This window comes from Mytilus galloprovincialis, chromosome 14 (genome assembly GCF_965363235.1).
Source record: "Mytilus galloprovincialis chromosome 14, xbMytGall1.hap1.1, whole genome shotgun sequence".
NCBI lineage: Eukaryota > Metazoa > Mollusca > Bivalvia > Mytilida > Mytilidae > Mytilus > Mytilus galloprovincialis.
The window spans coordinates 57,349,678-57,368,813 of NC_134851.1; the positions used below are offsets into that span (position 1 = coordinate 57,349,678).

At 32.8% G+C, this 19,136-nt stretch overlaps 2 long non-coding RNA genes across 3 annotated transcripts; both read left to right on the forward strand.

The window, feature by feature from the left end:
* LOC143059500 (uncharacterized) lies at nucleotides 1-3,839 on the forward strand. 2 transcript variants are annotated; one of them, XR_012973494.1, is made up of 3 exons: nucleotides 1-66; nucleotides 693-804; nucleotides 3,783-3,839. It is a non-coding gene; the product is annotated as an uncharacterized LOC143059500 (long non-coding RNA). The 2 variants fall into 2 exon arrangements; XR_012973493.1 differs by lacking the exon at nucleotides 3,783-3,839 and adding an exon at nucleotides 2,913-3,015.
* Nucleotides 3,840-4,574: 735 nt separating this feature from the next.
* Nucleotides 4,575-13,590, forward strand: LOC143059499 (uncharacterized). Its single transcript, XR_012973492.1, has 7 exons — nucleotides 4,575-4,681; nucleotides 8,409-8,508; nucleotides 8,976-9,075; nucleotides 9,959-10,058; nucleotides 10,521-10,620; nucleotides 12,932-13,031; nucleotides 13,495-13,590. It is a non-coding gene; the product is annotated as an uncharacterized LOC143059499 (long non-coding RNA).
* Nucleotides 13,591-19,136: the final 5,546 nt, after the last annotated feature.

Genomic DNA, 19,136 nt, shown 5'->3' on the forward strand with positions numbered 1-19,136 from the left:
TGATGTTACATCGAAGATGAACATGAACGAGGAAATTGATACATTTGTTTAAAATTCACGAAAAAGGTAAAAATTTTGTCGTTCAAATAGCATGTACTAATATAAATGAGTAAAATAACAATCTTTTACAATAAACCTGTATTGTAAATGTCCATTTCTGCATGCCGGGATGAAAAGTCACATCATTCATTGTTCAAATCATTAAAGTAGGAAAAACATGGACGCCTAAAATAGACTTAAGTAATTTCTCTCGAACAGTCAGCATATATTTCTGTTAGAAAGGTTTTGTAAGCCTATATATATATTTTACAAGTTCAGAGAAATTTCTTAAAATATGTCAATGTTATATTAATTTTCCCATTTCCGCATTTAAAAGCTCTCTCCATACAGGAAAGAAGAAAATATTGATTTGAGGAAGTGAATGTTCATGTTCATTTGTAAATAAGTTTAAGAGGATATGAATGACTCACACTATGATACATGTATACTAGGAGATAATGTAAAAAATAAAGTAGTGTATAATACAGATGAAGCAAATGAATATGTAACATAACCACAATTACGAACTACGAGGAAAATTCAAAACGGTTAGACCTTAATCAAATGGCAATATCAAAAGCTTAAACACATCAAATGATTGGATAACAAATGTCATATGACTGATTTTGTACAGGTATTTTCTAACATTCCAGGTTCTACTGGACGAGCTCATCCAACAATATTTATCTTTATAGCTCCTATACATTTCTAGGAATATGATTGGCTAATAGCGTCCTCATGGAGACCGTGTATATTCCATATTAGGTAAGTAGGGAAGCGAGGCTTATTTCAATAAACGGTAAGTAGTGTGGAGATACGACTAAGGCACTATTTGATTATTTGAATGTATTGAAAGTTCTGTTTAATATTGTTCTTGTTGAAATTATTTTTTTGTGCAGACTAATGGAAGTAGGTTCTTAAAATTGAACAACTGAACACTTTAATATAAAAATAAGAAGATGTGGTATGATTGCAAATTAGACAACTCTTTTCTAAATTCAACAAATAAAGATTGTCGATAAGATAAATTCGTTACATAGTGTGTTAGTGACCTGATACGATATATACGGGGTCAGTAAATTTCATATGGGGTTCGAGCTCGCTCTCACCCCATAAGGAATTTACCGACTCCGTGTTTATTTATTAGATCACTAACACACTATGTAACTAATATTATCTCTATAGATGTATGGGGATATGATTGATTAATCGACTACACGTGGTGACTATATATATTTCATATAGAGTGTCCTAAAAAATACACGTTTAGTTACCATATAAGTATTCAAGTCTTTTAAATCACTTTAATAGACAGACAGTATAAATACCCCATGTGAAGATAGTCGGTAAGATAAATTCGTTACACGGTGTGCTAGTGACTTAATACGATATATATGGGGTCCGTTAATTCCATATGGGTATTCGAGATTCGCTCTTACCCCATATAGAATTTACTGACCCCATATATATATCGTATTAGGTCACTAATACACAATGTAACCAATAGTATCCGACTCGATCCTAATGAATCGATCGAGTGTAGAATACTCGTACTTAAGTAGATATATCTTCTGCTATCTATTGTGTTTGACCATTACTTTTTCCACCATATAGAATGAAATTCCAAACAGTGTGGCTGTGACCATTGATTGACACATTAAATTCATCCATTGACTGGGAAAATTTAGGTTAACGTTTGTATGTAACGACCACTGCTCACTATGTACTTTTTAAAGACACTTAAACTATGGGGTCACCAAAGGTTCTCAACACCTTAATAAAGTAATTCGAAAAATTAATCAGAAATAACACGATGTTTTCATTTATATCAATTATATAAATCAAAACATAAAGGTTATTCCTGGTAACCCCACAGTTTAAATGTCTATCGTAGGTACGTCGTGAACAGTTACAGACAAACGTTCACGTAAATTGTCCCAGTCAATGAATGAATTTAATGTGTCAATCAATGGCCACAGTCACACTGTTTTAAATTTCATTCTAATCGCAGCAAGATCATAAAGCGTCGATTGGTAAACCCAATTTGCGTCAGTAAAATATACGTTTTAGGAAGTCTAAGCTTAAAATACAATATAGTTGTCTCCTATATGATACATAAATTAACAAAGGACTTCTACCATATACTGACTTGACAGCTCCAGACCTCAATTAAACTTATTGAAAGATTATGTCATATGAAAATCAAACACACTTCTATTTTCAAGCCATCAAATAATTGAAAACAACTGTCCTATTCTTAATTTGTAAAGTAGTTAAAACGCAATAGTCTTCTCTGAATTCCCGTTAATGACCCTGCAATTAGATTTCCTTTATTAGTTGTCTCCCTAATGAGGGACATTAATTATTATTTACAATGGAAAGCTAGCAGAAACGGCAAATTTACCCGTGCGTAATGTGAGTGATATTCTAGGTTTTAAAATCTTATAACTACATTAATTTCTTGTTAAGCTACTTACTTTTGACATCCGAAATTATTTTTAATAAAAATTTAGTTAAACCGCCGATATACATCACTATGAATTCATCATGCTTTGCAATGCCAAGCAAATTTTGTCCGGTATTGAACCAGTCTACGATTGACAAAGGGAAGTAATTTGTTTAAAAAGTGTGTAATAACAGAATGAAATAAGTTATTAGCAAATGGACTATTGGATCGATAAAGTTTCCTGTCCACTACGTATGTGTAATTCTTTTATATAAGGATCGACATGGTATCAATTGCTTTTGTACATTGTAACGTTCTCATGGTTTGACATTTGTAAGGTTGCGTAGGGAGTCCAATGCTTGGTATAATTTGTCTGAAATCAAACAAGGGGGAAAAACTACAGTTTTTTTTACCAAATTTATTTGAGGAAAAATTAGTTTGACCTTGTTGATGTCATTGGAATCGTCCTTCTGCCATACTTTACCACTGTTTCACACTTTCATTACAAGGCATCTGTCATTTATAAGGTAAGTGTTGTAATAATATGTTATGTACTTCAATGAATAATTAGGTATGAGAAGATGATATATGAGTGCCAATGAGACAACTCTCCATCGAAGTCACAATTTGTAAAAGCAAACCATTATAGGTCAAATTACGGTCGTCAACACGGAGCCTTGGCTCACACTCGAACTGCAAGCTATAAAAGGTCCCGAAAATCAAATTTGTTTAAGGTAGAATTAGTTTGACCTTGTTGGTGTCATTGGAAAAGTCCTCCTACCATACTATACCATTGTTTCACACTGTCATTACAAGACGTTTGTCATTTATTAGATGAGTGTTGTAATAGTATGTTATTGTAATGATATGTTATATACTTCAATAAATAATTAAGTATACATTTTGTAGGAAGATGTGGTATGATTGATAATGAGACAACTCTCCATCAAAGTCACATTTTGTAAAAGTTACCATTATGGGTCAAAGTTCGGTCTTCAACACGGAGCCTTGGCTCACACCCGAACAGCAAGCTATAAAAGGTCCCGAAAATGACTAGTGTAAAACATTTCAAATAGGAAAACCAACGCTATACATGTATAATTCTTTTATATTAAAATGAAAACTAGCATTAATGACAACATATCGACATGGTTTCAATTGCTTTTGTACATTGTGTCGTTCTCTTGGTTTGACTTTTGTTAGGTTACACAGGGAGGTCAATGCTTGGTATAATTTGTCTGATATCAAACAAAAGGAAGGTGGTTCAGATCCTTTTGTTCAATCAAATTTGTTTTAGGTACAATTAGTTTGACCTTGTTGGTGTCATTGGAAAAGTCCTCTTACCATACTATACCATTTGTACATTTATAAGGTAAGTGTTGTAATAGTACGTCATTTTCATAATATGTTATATACTTCAATGAATAATCAAATATAGGAAGATGTGGTATGATTGCAACGAGACAACTCTCCATCCAAGTCACAATTTTAAACGATCAATAGCTGTAGGTCAAAGTGGGTCTTTAACACGAAGCCTTGGCTCACATCAAACAGCAAGCTAAATGGGCCCCCAAAATGATTAGTGTTAAACAATTCAAACAATAGTGAACTATAACAACATAGAATACACAACAAAATATCAATTGAATTACCTATAGCTTTACTCAATCAAAAGACACATTAACAAAGTCTATAAAGAAGTGATAGATGGTTTGACTGACTTGCATCTGACCAGTATTTGCACTTACTCCTGAATTCTTCTTGCTTTAATCAAATGTCAATTTTACAGCTCAAAACATCAAACAAATGGTCAGCCACTGTCATATTCCTAACTTGTAAAGAAGTGTCAAAGTAATAGTATTTTCTGAATTTGATCAATATAGTTATCTGTCCACTATACATGTATAATTCTTTTATATTAAAATGAAAACTAGCATTAATGACAACATATCGACATGGTTTCAATTGCTTTTGTACACTGTGTCGTTCTCTTGATGTGACTATTGTACGGGTACTCAGGGAGGTATAATTTGTCTGATATCAAACAAAAGGAAAGTTGTTCAGATCCTTTTTTTTTTTAATCAATTAATTTTTAGGTACAATTAGTTTGACCTTGTTGGTGTCATTGGAAAAGTCCTCCTACCATACTATACCATTGTTTCACACTGTCATTACAAGACATCAGTCATTTATAAGGTAAGTGTTGTACCCAGTAGTCAGCACTTTAGTGTTGACATGAATATCAATTATGTGGTGATTTTTATAAATTTCCTGTTTACAAAGCTTTGAATTTATTGAAAAACTAAGGATTTTCTTATCCCAGGAATAGATTACCTTAGCCGTATTTGGCACAACTTTTTGGAATTTTGGACCCTCAATGCTCTTCAACTTCGTACTTATTTGGCTTTATAAATATTGTGATATGAGCGTCACTGATGAGTCTTATGTAGACGAAACGCGCGTCTGTCGTACTTAATTATAATCCTGGTAACTTTGATAGCTATTTATACCACTGGGTCGATGCCACTGCTGGTGGACGTTTCGTCCCCGAGGGTATCACCAGCCCAGTAGTCAACACTTTGTGTTGACATGAATATCCATTATGTGGGGATTTTTATAAATTTCCTGTTTACAAAACTTTGAATTTATTGAAAAACTAAGGATTTTCTTATCCCAGGAATAGATTACCTTAGCCGTATTTGGCACAACTTTTTGGAATTTTGAACCCTCAATACTCTTCAACTTCGTACTTATTTGGCTTTATAAATATTTTGATATAAGCGTCACTGATGAGTCTTATGTAGACGAAACGCGCGTCTGGCGTACTAAAGTATAATCCTGGTAACTTTGATAACTATTTATACCACTGGGTCGATGCCACTGCTGGTGGACGTTTGGTCCCCGAGGGTATCACCAACCCAGTAGTCAGCACTTTACTGTTGACATGAATATCAATTATGTGGTGATTTTTATAAATTTCCTGTTTACAAACTTTGAATTTATTGAAAAACTAAGGATTTTATTATCCCAGGAAGAGATTACCTTAGCCGTATTTGGCACAACTTTTTGGAATTTTGGACCCTCAATGCTCTTGAACTTCGTACTTATTTGGCTTTATAAATATTTTGATATGAGCGTCACTGATGAGTCTTATGTATACGAAACGCACGTCTGGCGTACTAAATTATAATCCTGGTAACTTTGATAACTATTTATACCACTGGGTCGATGTCACTACTGGTGGACGTTTCGTCCCCGAGGGTATCACCAGCCCAGTAGTCAGCACTTTTGTGTTGACATGAATATCAATTATGTGGAGATTTTTATAAATTTCCTGTTTACAAAACTTTGAATTTATTGAAAAACTAAGGATTTTCTTATCCCAGGAATAGATTACCTTAGCCGTATTTGGCACAACTTTTTGGAATTTTGAACCCTCAATACTCTTCAACTTCGTACTTATTTGGCTTTATAAATATTTTGATATGAGCGTCACTGCTAAGTCTTATGTAGACAAAACGCGCGTCTGGCGTACTAAATTATAATCTTGGTAACTTTGATAACTATTTTTACCACTGGGTCGATGCCACTGCTGGTGGACATTTCGTCCCCGAGGGTATCACCAGCCCAGTAGTCAGCATTTTAGTGTTGACATGAATATCAATTATGTAGTGATTTTTATAAATTTCCTGTTTACAAAACTTTGAATTTATTGAAAAACTAAGGATTTTCTTATCCCAGGAATAGATTACCTTAGCCGTATTTGGCACAACGTTTTAGAATTTTGGACCCTCAATACTCTTCAACTTCGTACTTATTTGGCTTTATAAATATTTTGATATGAGCGTCACTGATGAGTCTTATGTAGACGAAACGCGCGTCTGGCGTACTAAAGTATAATCCTGGTAACTTCTATAACTATTTATACGACTGGGTCGATGCAACTGCTGGTGGACGTTTCGTCCCCGAGGGTATCACCAACCCAGTAGTCAGCACTTTACTGTTGACATGAATATCAATTATGTGGTGATTTTTATAAATTTCCTGTTTACAAACTTGAATTTATTGAAAAACTAAGGATTTTATTATCCCAGGAATAGATTACCTTAGCCGTATTCGGCACAACTTTTTGGAATTTTGGACCCTCAATGCTCTTCAACTTCGTACTTATTTGGCTTTATAAATATTTTGATATGAGCGTCACTGATGAGTCTTATGTAGACGAAACGCGCGTCTGGCGTACTAAAGTATAATCCTGGTAACTTTTATAACTATTTATACGACTGGGTCGATGCAACTGCTGGTGGACGTTTCGTCTCCGAGGGTATCACCAACCCAGTAGTCAGCACTTTACTGTTGACATGAATATCAATTATGTGGTGATTTTTATAAATTTCCTGTTTACAAAACTTTGAATTTATTGAAAAACTAAGGATTTTCTTATCCCAGGAAGAGATTACCTTAGTCGTATTTGGCACAACTTTTTGGAATTTTGGACCCTCAATGCTCTTCAACTTCGTACTTATTTGGCTTTATAAATATTTTGATATGAGCGTCACTGATGAGTCTTATGTAGACGAAACGCACGTCTGGCGTACAAAATTATAATCCTGGTAACTTTGATAACTATTGTAATAGTACGTTATTGTAATAGTATGTTATATACGTCAATGAATAATGAAATACTGGAAGATGTGGTATGATTGCAACGAGGCAACTCTCCATTCAAGTCGCAATTTTAAAAGATCAATAACTGTAGGTCAAAGTACGGTCTTTAACACGAAGCCTTGGCTCACACCAAACAGCAAGCTAAATGGGCCCCCAAAAATGATTAGTGTAAAACAATTCAAACAGGAAAATCAACGGTCGAATCTATGTTAAAGATGTACTTAGGTGAGGTTTTGGAATTCATGTCAAATTTTCGGAGTCCTTGGGGTTTTTCCATTCAAAGCAAGGTGAAATATTTTGCCCCATAACACCCATTTATTTGTTCAAATAAGTTTAAATAGCCCATGAAATGTCATTTACCAAAACTTTAGAAGATTCTTAATTTTCTTTCCTTTATTTTGAAACCCAAATAATACCAATGCAAATATAAAGTAAAAGTCTGAGTCAGCCTTTTCCCGCCATATTTTAAATCTCATATATCTCGCAAAGGAGGTCCATGACCTATCAATATTTTTAGGTTATTCTTATCCCTAACGAATGCTCTACCAGCTTCAAGTAGCAATTTCATATTCTTAATTTCTTAATTTCTTAATTTTCACCTAGCCTCACCTAAGTTCATCCTTAAAGAAGAGAAACACACATGAAACACATCAACAAAAGACATCTACTGAACATGCTGACTTGGGACAGGGGCAATCAAATGTGCAGCGGGTTGAATTATTTGAATAAATACCAACTTTCAACCTTACCTGAATCAATAGTGAACTATAACAACATAGAAATACACACAATTAAATATCAATTGAATTACCTATAGCTTTACTCAATCAAAAGACACATTAACACAGTTTATAAAGAAGTGATAGATGGTTTGACTTACTTCCATCTGACCAGTATTTGCACTTACTCCTGAATTCTTCTTGCTTTGATCAAATGTCAATTTTACAGCTCAAAAAGATCAAACAAATTGTCCGCAACAGTCATATTCCTAACTTGTAACAAAAGTGTCAAAGTAATAGTATTTTCTGAATTTGATCAATATAGTTATCTGTCCATTATACATGTGTAATTCTTTTATATTAAAATGAAAACTAGCATTAATGACAACATATCGACATGGTTTCAATTGCTTTTGTACACTGTGTCGTTCTCTTGATTTGACTTTTGTTAGGGTACTCAGGGAGGTATAATTTGTCTGATATCAAACAAAAGGAAAGTAGTTCAGACTCTTTTTTTTCAATCAAATGTTTTTTAGGTACAATTAGTTTGACCCTGTTGATGTTATAGGAAAAGTCCTCCTACCATACTATACCATTGTTTCACACTGTCATTACAAGACGTTTGTCATTTATTAGGTGAGTGTTGTAATAGTATGTTATTGTAATGATATGTCATATACTTCAATAAATAATTAAGTATACATTTTGTAGGAAGATGTGGTATGATTGATAATGAGACAACTCTCCATCAAAGTCACATTTTGTAAAAGTTACCATTATGGGTCAAAGTTCGGTCTTCAACACGGAGCCTTGGCTCACACCCGAACAGCAAGCTATAAAAGGTCCCGAAAATGACTAGTGTAAAACATTTCAAACAGGAAAACCAACGCTATACATGTGTAATTCTTTTATATTAAAATAAAAACTAGCATTTATGACATCATATCGACATGGTTTCAATTGCTTTTGTACATTGTGTCGTTCTCTTGGTTTGACTTTTGTTAGGTTACACAGGGAGGTCAATGCTTGGTATAATTTGTCTGATATCAAACAAAAGGAAGGTGGTTCAGATCCTTTTTTATCTTCAATCAAATTTGTTTTAGGTATAATTAGTTTGACCTTGTTGGTGTCATTGGAAAAGTCCTCTTACCATACTATACCATTGTTTCACACTGTCATTACAAGACATCAGTCATTTATAAGGTAAGTGTTGTAATAGTACGTTATTTTCATAATATGTTATATACTTAACAAATAATCAAATATAGGAAGATGTGGTATTATTGCAACGAGAAAACTCTCCATCCAAGTCACAATTTTAAAAGATCAATTACTGTAGGTCAAAGTACGGTCTTTAACACGAAGCCTTGGCTCGCACCAAACAGCAAGCTAAATTGCCCCCAAAATGATTAGTGTTAAACAATTCAAACAGGAAAACCAACGGTCGAATCTATATTAAAGAAGAGAAACACACATGAAACATATCAACAAAAGACAACTACTGAACATGCTGACTTGGGACAGAGGCAATCAAATGCAGTGGGTTGAATCATTTTAATAAATACCAACTTTTAACCTTACCTGAAGCAATAGTGAACTATAACAACATAGAAATACACACAATAAAATATCAATTGAATTACCTATAGCTTTACTTAATCAAAAGACACATTAACACAGTCTATAAAGAAGTTATAGATGGCTTGACTGACTTGCATCTGACCAGTATTTGCACTTACTCCTGAATTCTTCTTGCTTTGATCAAATGTCAATTTTACAGCCCAAAAACATCAAACAATTGGTCAGCAACTGTCATATTCCTAATTTGTTAAGAAGTGTCAAAGTAATAGTATTTTCTGAATTTGATCAATATAGTTATCTGTCCATTATACATGTGTAATTCTTTTATATTAAAATGAAAACTAGCATTAATGACAACATATCGACATGGTTTCAATTGCTTTTGTACACTCTGTCGTTCTCTTGATTTGACTTTTGTAAGGGTACTCAGGGAGGTATAATTTGTCTGATATCAAACAAAAGGAAAGTAGTTCAGATTCTTTTTTTTTAATCAATTAATTTTTAGGTACAATTAGTTTGACCTTGTTGATGTCATTGGAAAAGTCCTCCTACCATACTATACCATTGTTTCACACTGTCATTACAAGACGTTTGTCATTTATTAGGTGAGTGTTGTATTAGTATATTATTGTAATGATTTGTTATATACTTCAATAAACAATTAAGTATACATTTTGTAGGAAGATGTGGTATGATTGATAATGAGACAACTCTCCATCAAAGTCACATTTTGTAAAAGTTACCATTATGGGTCAAAGTTCGGTCTTCAACACGGAGTCTTGGCTCACATCCGAACAGCAAGCTATAAAAGGTCCCGAAAATGACTAGTGTAAAACATTTCAAACAGGAAAACCAACTATACATGTGTAATTCTTTTATATTAAAATGAAAACTAGCATTTATAACAACTTATCGACATGGTTTCAATTGCTATTGTACATTGTGTCGTTCTCTTGGTTTGACTTTTGTAAGGTTACACAGGGAGGTAAATGCTTGGTATAATTTGTCTGATATCAAACAAAAGGAAAGTAGTTCAGATCCTTTTTTTTCAATCAAATTTGTTTTAGGTACAATTAGTTTGACCTTGTTGGTGTCATTGGAAAAGTCCTCTTACCATACTATACCATTGTTTCACACTGTCATTACAAGACATCAGTCATTTATAAGGTGAGTGTTGTACCCAGTAGTCAGCACTTTAGTTTTGACATGAATATCAATTATGTGGTGATTTTTATAAATTTCCTGTTTACAAAGCTTTGAATTTATTGAAAAACTAAGGATTTTCTTATCCCAGGAATAGATTACCTTAGCCGTATTTGGCACAACTTTTTGGAATTTTGGACCCTCAATGCTCTTCAACTTCGTACTTATTTGGCTTTATAAATATTGTGATATGAGCGTCACTGATGAGTCTTATGTAGACGAAACGCGCGTCTGGCGTACTAAATTATAATCCTGGTAACTTTGATAACTATTTATACCACTGGGTAGATGCCACTGCTGGTGGACGTTTCGTCCCCGAGGGTATCACCAACCCAGTAGTCAGCACTTTAGTGTTGACATGAATATCAATTATGTGGTGATTCTTATAAATTTCCTGTTTACAAACTTTGAATTTATTGAAAAACTAAGGATTTCATTATCCCAGGAATAGATTACCTTAGCCGTATTTGGCTCAACTTTTTGGAATTTTGGACCCTCAATGCTCTTCAACTTCGTACTTATTTTGCTTTATAAATATTTTGATATGAGCGTCACTGATGAGTCTTATGTAGACGAAACGCGCGTCTGGCGTACTAAATTATAATCCTGGTAACTTTGATAACTATTTATACCACTGGGTCGATGTCACTGCTGGTGGACGTTTCGTTCCCGAGGGTATCACCAGCCCAGTAGTCAGCACTTTAGTGTTGACATGAATATCAATTATGTGGTGATTTTTATAAATTTCCTGTTTACAAAACTTTGAATTTATTGAAAAACTAAGGATTTTCTTATCCCAGGAATAGATTACCTTAGTCGTATTTGGCACAACTTTTTGGAATTTTGGACCCTCAATGCTCTTCAACTTCGTACTTATTTGGCTTTATAAATATTTTGATATGAGCGTCACTGATGAGTCTTATGTAGACGAAACGCGCGTCTGGCGTACTAAATTATAATCCTGGTAACTTTGATAACTATTGTAATAGTACGTTATTGTAATAGTATGTTATATACGTCAATGAATAATGAAATACCGAAAGATGTGGTATGATTGCAACGAGGCAACTCTCCATTCAAGTCGCAATTTTAAAAGATCAATAACTGTAGGTCAAAGTACGGTCTTTAACATGAAGCCTTGGCTCACACCATAACAGCAAGCTAAATGGGCCCCCAAAAATGATTAGTGTAAAACAATTGAAACAGGAAAATCAACGGTCGAATCTATGTTAAAGATGTACTTAGGTGAGGTTTTGGAATTCATGTCAAATTTTCGGAGTCCTTGGGGTTTTTCCATTCAAAGCAAGGTGAAATATTTTGCCCCATAACACCCATTTATTTGTTCAAATAAGTTTAAATAGCTCATGAAATGTCATTTACCAAAACTTTAGAAGATTCTTAATTTTCTTTCCTTTATTTTGAAACCCAAATAATACCAATGCAAATATAAAGTAAAAGTCTGAGTCAGCCTTTTCCCGCCATATTTTAAATCTCATATATCTCGCAAAGGAGGTCCATGACCTATCAATATTTTTAGGTTATTCTTATCCCTAACGAATGCTCTACCAGCTTCAAGTAGCAATTTCATATTCTTAATTTCTTAATTTCTTAATTTTCACCTAGCCTCACCTAAGTTCATCCTTAAAGAAGAGAAACACACATGAAACACATCAACAAAAGACATCTACTGAACATGCTGACTTGGGACAGGGGCAATCAAATGTGCAGCGGGTTGAATTATTTGAATAAATACCAACTTTCAACCTTACCTGAATCAATAGTGAACTATAACAACATAGAAATACACACAATTAAATATCAATTGAATTACCTATAGCTTTACTCAATCAAAAGACACATTAACACAGTTTATAAAGAAGTGATAGATGGTTTGACTTACTTCCATCTGACCAGTATTTGCACTTACTCCTGAATTCTTCTTGCTTTGATCAAATGTCAATTTTACAGCTCAAAAAGATCAAACAAATTGTCCGCAACAGTCATATTCCTAACTTGTAACAAAAGTGTCAAAGTAATAGTATTTTCTGACTTTGATCAATATAGTTATCTGTCCATTATACATGTGTAATTCTTTTATATTAAAATGAAAACTAGCATTAATGACAACATATCGACATGGTTTCAATTGCTTTTGTACACTGTGTCGTTCTCTTGATTTGACTTTTGTTAGGGTACTCAGGGAGGTATAATTTGTCGGATATCAAACAAAAGGAAAGTAGTTCAGATTCTTTTTTTTCAATCAAATGTTTTTTAGGTACAATTAGTTTGACCCTGTTGATGTTATAGGAAAAGTCCTCCTACCATACTATACCATTGTTTCACACTGTCATTACAAGACGTTTGTCATTTATTAGGTGAGTGTTGTAATAGTATGTTATTGTAATGATATGTCATATACTTCAATAAATAATTAAGTATACATTTTGTAGGAAGATGTGGTATGATTGATAATGAGACAACTCTCCATCAAAGTCACATTTTGTAAAAGTTACCATTATGGGTCAAAGTTCGGTCTTCAACACGGAGCCTTGGCTCACACCCGAACAGCAAGCTATAAAAGGTCCCGAAAATGACTAGTGTAAAACATTTCAAACAGGAAAACCAACGCTATACATGTGTAATTCTTTTATATTAAAATAAAAACTAGCATTAATGACATCATATCGACATGGTTTCAATTGCTTTTGTACATTGTGTCGTTCTCTTGGTTTGACTTTTGTTAGGTTACACAGGGAGGTCAATGCTTGGTATAATTTGTCTGATATCAAACAAAAGGAAGGTGGTTCAGATCCTTTTGTTCAATCAAATTTGTTTTAGGTACAATTAGTTTGACCTTGTTGGTGTCATTGGAAAAGTCCTCTTACCATACTATACCATTGTTTCACACTGTCATTACAAGACATCAGTCATTTATTAGGTGAGTATTGTAATTGTATGTTATTGTAATGATATGTTATATACTTCAATAAATAATTAAGTATACATTTTGTAGGAAGATGTGGTATGATTGATAATGAGACAACTCTCCATCCAAGTCACATTTTGTAAAAGTAACCATTATGGGTCAAAGTTCGGTCTTCAACACGGAGCCTTGGATCACACTGAACAGCAAGCTATACAAGGATCCAAAACTGACAAGTTAAATACTATAAATACAATTAAGGTAGTTCAAGGGTATAGAAAAACTAGAGGCTCTAAAGAGCCTGTGTCGCTCACCTTGGTCTATGTGCATATTAAACAAAGGACACAAATAGATTCATTACAAAATTGTATTTTGGTGATGGTGATGTGTTTGAAGTTCTTACTTTATTGAACGTTTTGCTTCTTACAATTATATCTATAATGAACTTTGCCCATTAGTAACAGAGAACTATATTTGGTAAAAATTTACATAAATTTTCCAAATTAATGAAAATTGTTAAAAAATGACTATACAGGGAAATAACTCCTTAAGGGGTCAATTGACCATTTAGGTCATGTTGACTTATTTGTAGATCTTACTTTGCTGAACATTATTGCTGTTTACAGTTTATCGCTATCTATAATAGTATTCAAGATAACCAAAAACGGCAAAATTTCTTAAAAAATTACCAATTGGAGGGCAGCAACCCAACAACCAGTTGTCCAATTCATCTGAAAAATTCAGGGCAGATAGATATTGACTTGATTAACAATTTAAGTACAACTCTTTATAAGAACCAGGCAGAGTGCCATATACATGTGATATATGGGGGGTTCCAGATTTTATCTATAATTGGACTAATAGAAGCAATAAATGAATAAAGCTAAAAAAATAATTTTGAGCGTGAAAATATGAGTGGTTGCCATGGTAACGGACACACTATTTTTGGGTTGTTAAGCATTGTAAAATCATTAAAAAATCAGCTAAATCACCACATTTTAGAGCCTGATTATGAATAGAATCATGCATTTTTCATTAATGTTCATATGTAACATTTATACAACTGGTTTAAGCTTCATTTTAGTGAAGATTGCATGTCAACCAAGTTTGTATATTTTTTGAAAAATTTTGCGAAAAAATGCATATTTTCAACATTTCTGAAATTGGGATTTTATCGAAATTAACAAATTTTCTCAGGTGTTTTTAAAAAAAGTGCAAATGTGTACAGAATAGTTAGCACTGTAGTAATGAAGTTTGGATACTACTTTACCAAATTAAATAGAATAATGCGTGGGATTTTTTTTAGTTTTATCACCATAGCAACCGATTTTTTCCTTGGAAACAGAGTTTTTATTTGCAGAATATTGCAGTTTTAGAGCTTAAATGTCCTGAATTGTTTTATAACCAATAAGAAAATACATAAAAGCCAACTCAAACTTTAAATAACTATCATCAAGTGTTGTTGACTTCAATTGTTACCACAGAAACACATATCCATAGCAACATCCACTTAAAAACTGCAAAAATAGAAATTTATGTAAAAAAATACATAAATAGAGGGTATTTATTTTCAAATTGGAATATGGCTTCATTCTTTGCTTCACTCACAGTCTTGTTTGGGTTTTTTTCCCTTCAGATTGTTCAATAAATGTAATATATAATGTAACATTGGGATTGGAGGGGGGGAGGGGGTAGGGGGTATGTTGATTTTTTTAAATGTTGCATACAAGTAGATACTTAAAAAGATAATTGCATTTGGTCGGACTTTGTTTCGAGTTCATCATCTGATTATCAATTTTTGGAAGTTAGCAGATGATGAACTTCATGGGTTTACAATAACTGGGCCAACCTGGCTTATGGCAAGGCAAGATAGATATGGCCCTAGCAATTGTAAGAAAATTCTTAATTTCTTATGGCACACTCCCGTCTAAGATGTTATTCCAGCATAAATCACAAAATTGACCTGTAACATAATATTAACAAACCAATAATAGAATCATTTGGTCAAAGCATTTCTAAACTGAAACTAAGCTAAGTGTGATGGACGGACGGATAGACGGACAGGCAAATTTAACACATTTTAAGTTGGTGGTGACTTAAAAAAAATAATAATAGTCAATTGTTGAACGCTAATATCAGAAGTCCAGTATAATGGAATCCTCTTTAAATATACATGTAGCTATTAACATATCATTAATAACTCCTTTGTTGTACTACTATCCCGCAATTAAAATTCAGGATCTCCGAGATAGACAAATAGAATACATCTGCTAAGTTGGAATTGTGCTAATCCCGGTAAAATAATTATGCTATTACCGACAAGATTATCATATCAAAATTATCAAGCAAAATAATTGTATCAATTATGAATTATTCCTTACTATGCGTCGTTCTACATACATCTCATAAGTTCAAGATTCCGATAACATTATATCTTGTTTTGTGTGTATGTGTGTGTGTCAAAAGAAAGGTTGGGATTGATTTTTGGAGTGTTGGTCAAAACAGTTTAGGAATTAGGGGCCAAAAAGGGCCCAAATAAGCATTTTCTTGGTTTTCGCACTATAACTTTAGTTTAAGTAAATAGAAATCTATGAAATTTTTACACAAGGTTTATGACCACAAAAGGAAGGTTGGGATTGATTTTGGGAGTTGAGGTTCCAACAGTTTAGGAATAAGGGGCCAAAGAGGGGCCAAAATAAGCATTGTTCTTGGTTTTCGCACCCTAACTTCAGTATAAGTAAATAGAAATCTATGAAATTTAAACACAAGGTTTATGACCATAAAAGGAAGGTTGGGATTGATTTTGGGAGTTTTGGTCCAAACGGTTTAGGAATAAGGGGCCCAAAGGGTCCATAATTAAACTTTGTTTGATTTCATCAAAAATTGAATAATTGGGGTTCTTTGATATGCCGAATCTGACTGTGTATGTAGATTCTTAATTTTTGGTCCCGTTTTCAAATTGATCTACATTAAGGTCCAAAGGGTCCAAAATTAAACTAAGTTCGATTTTAAAAAAAATTGAATCCTTGGGGTTCTTTGATAATTATGCTGAATCTAAACATGTACTTAGATTTTTGATTATGGGCCCAGTTTTCAAGTTTGTCCAAATTGTGGTCCAAAATTTAACTTTGTTTGATATCAACAAAAATTGAATCCTTGAGGTTCTTTGATATGCTGAATCTAAACATGTATTTAGATTTTTGATTTTCAAGTTGGTCCAAATTGGGGTTCAAAATTAAACTTTGTTTGATTTCAACAAAATTGTATATTTGGGGTTCTTTGAAATATGCTTAATCTAATCATGTATTTAGATTTTTGATGTTTGGGACCGGTTATCAAATTGGTCCACATTGAGGTCTAAAGGGTCCAAAATTGAACTTTATTTGATTTCATAAAAAATCGAATTCTTGGGGTTCTTTGATATGCTGAATCTAACCATGTATTTTGATTTTGGATATTGGACCATAATAGGTAATGTCCAATTTAGAATTTAAAGCTTTTAAGTTTAAGTTCTGAGACCACATTCATTATGTGTCAGAAACCTTTGTTGTGTCAACTATTTAATCACAATCCAAATTCAGAGCTGTATCAAGCTTGAATGTTGTGTCCATACTTGCCCCAATGTTCAGGGTTCGAACTCTGCGGTCGTATAAAGCTGCTCCCTGCGGAACATCTTGTTTAAGGTTCAAATTTCAAAAAAAAACATTTTGCTATTCTCAACGTTTTTTTAACCTTTACATGAATTACGCCCCTATTTTCTGTATCTGTCTCTGTAACCTTTATAAAAGACTGCATTAATCCCGAGATTTGGAATGAAACCACTAAGCTGAGAATATTTGCATCAATACAAGATTAATAACAGTAATAATTTGAAGACAAATTCCACACATGGTCTTATTTAATTAAATGCAACACTAGAAACAGCGCAGTACATACCAATGTTATTTTTCTTTGTAATTATCAATGTTTTCTAGTCCCAACAAGTTGTGATCATTCATGAATACAAGACTTTAGTGTCCCATGTGTAAAAAAAAGAATAAATTTCCGATGTCCCACGCGTTGTGCACACATTTGATCGATTCAAGGTACAATGGCAAAAACTAAAATAAACACTTTTATGTGTGAGACAGTGAAGTTTTGTAAAAAGTAGGGACCCTATTTTTTATTGTATTATTATAGTTACAATTTCAATACAGTTGTTTAGGTGATTTACGGTATCATGTGTATCCTGCGAGATGCATCTGGTTTTATCATTATATTGCTGATAAGCCGACATACCACATGTAAAATAAATATTATGAAAATGTATTTATAATTTTTTATTCTTTCCCAGGTAAGAAGCTTAATTTAATTATATTTTTCATTTTAAAGAAAATTATAATTTCTTTTAAACTTTTTGGATATTTTTTTATCTTTAGTTAATTCTAATTGATTAATTGATGAATTTAACTGGTAATATCTTTGTTTGTTTTTATTATTTTTAATAATTATTTTCACTTTTATTATCAACATATATCTTTTAAAGCATTAAGTATTTACTTTGCACCAGTTTAAACTATCGGTAGAAAGTATTAGTTTTGTTGATACGTGTATTATTGTTTATCTCATGAAATGTATAGGAATGTACGAATAACACGTGTCTTCAGAGAACAAAGGAATTTACGTGATATCTTGATATAAAGCTGTGCTCTAGTAGAAAATACATTGAATGCTTTATTACATTTATATTAGTGTTATTAGATTAGTTTTTATATATTTTTATGTAGCCCTATACCCGTTAATTAGTTATTATTTTGTATCATTTTCTTATCTCATTTTTCCTTTATTGACCCTCAAGTTCACTACGAATTGGTATCAGTGAAGAGTTTCCAAGATAAAAATAGATTACCGTAAATGTGCTAATGTACGTTCTGAGCAATAAAAACATATTTTATTTACGGAAATACATATATTGTTTTAAGAAAAGAAAGATTAGTTAATTAAATAAATGTTATGACAAGCTATTTAAATTAATTAATGAAGTTCGTTAAATGCATAAAAAGTATTTTAAAATCTATTAAAGTGATTACATAAGTTCAATTGACTCCTGGACATAACAGAGAACAGAGTTTAAGAAATGTATTAAGTAAATTATTCATCAAGTACAATCATATGGTTATTAATTATGTCAGATATTATGTTATTTGTAAAACATATGAACAGTATGTTAATTCTTGATTATTATATTGCTGATAAGCCGACATACCACATGTAAAATAAATATTATGAAAATGTATTTATAATTCTTTATTCTTTCCCAGGTACCAACCAGACCCGGGTAACATATGGCCGCGCCGCAATTTGGGAGGGGGGAGGGGGCGTTGTAGTAGGTTTAATCCATGTCCGTCAGTACATTAGTCGTCACAAAGTTGGTTTCTATTTTGCAATTATAGTTTGCCTCAATCAAATCTTATGAAACATGTATACACAATGCTTATTACCACAAAACAGAGATCAAGTTTGAATGTTGTTGGTTTACTATAAAGAAATTTCTAAAAGTGACCATTTGATCTTAAGA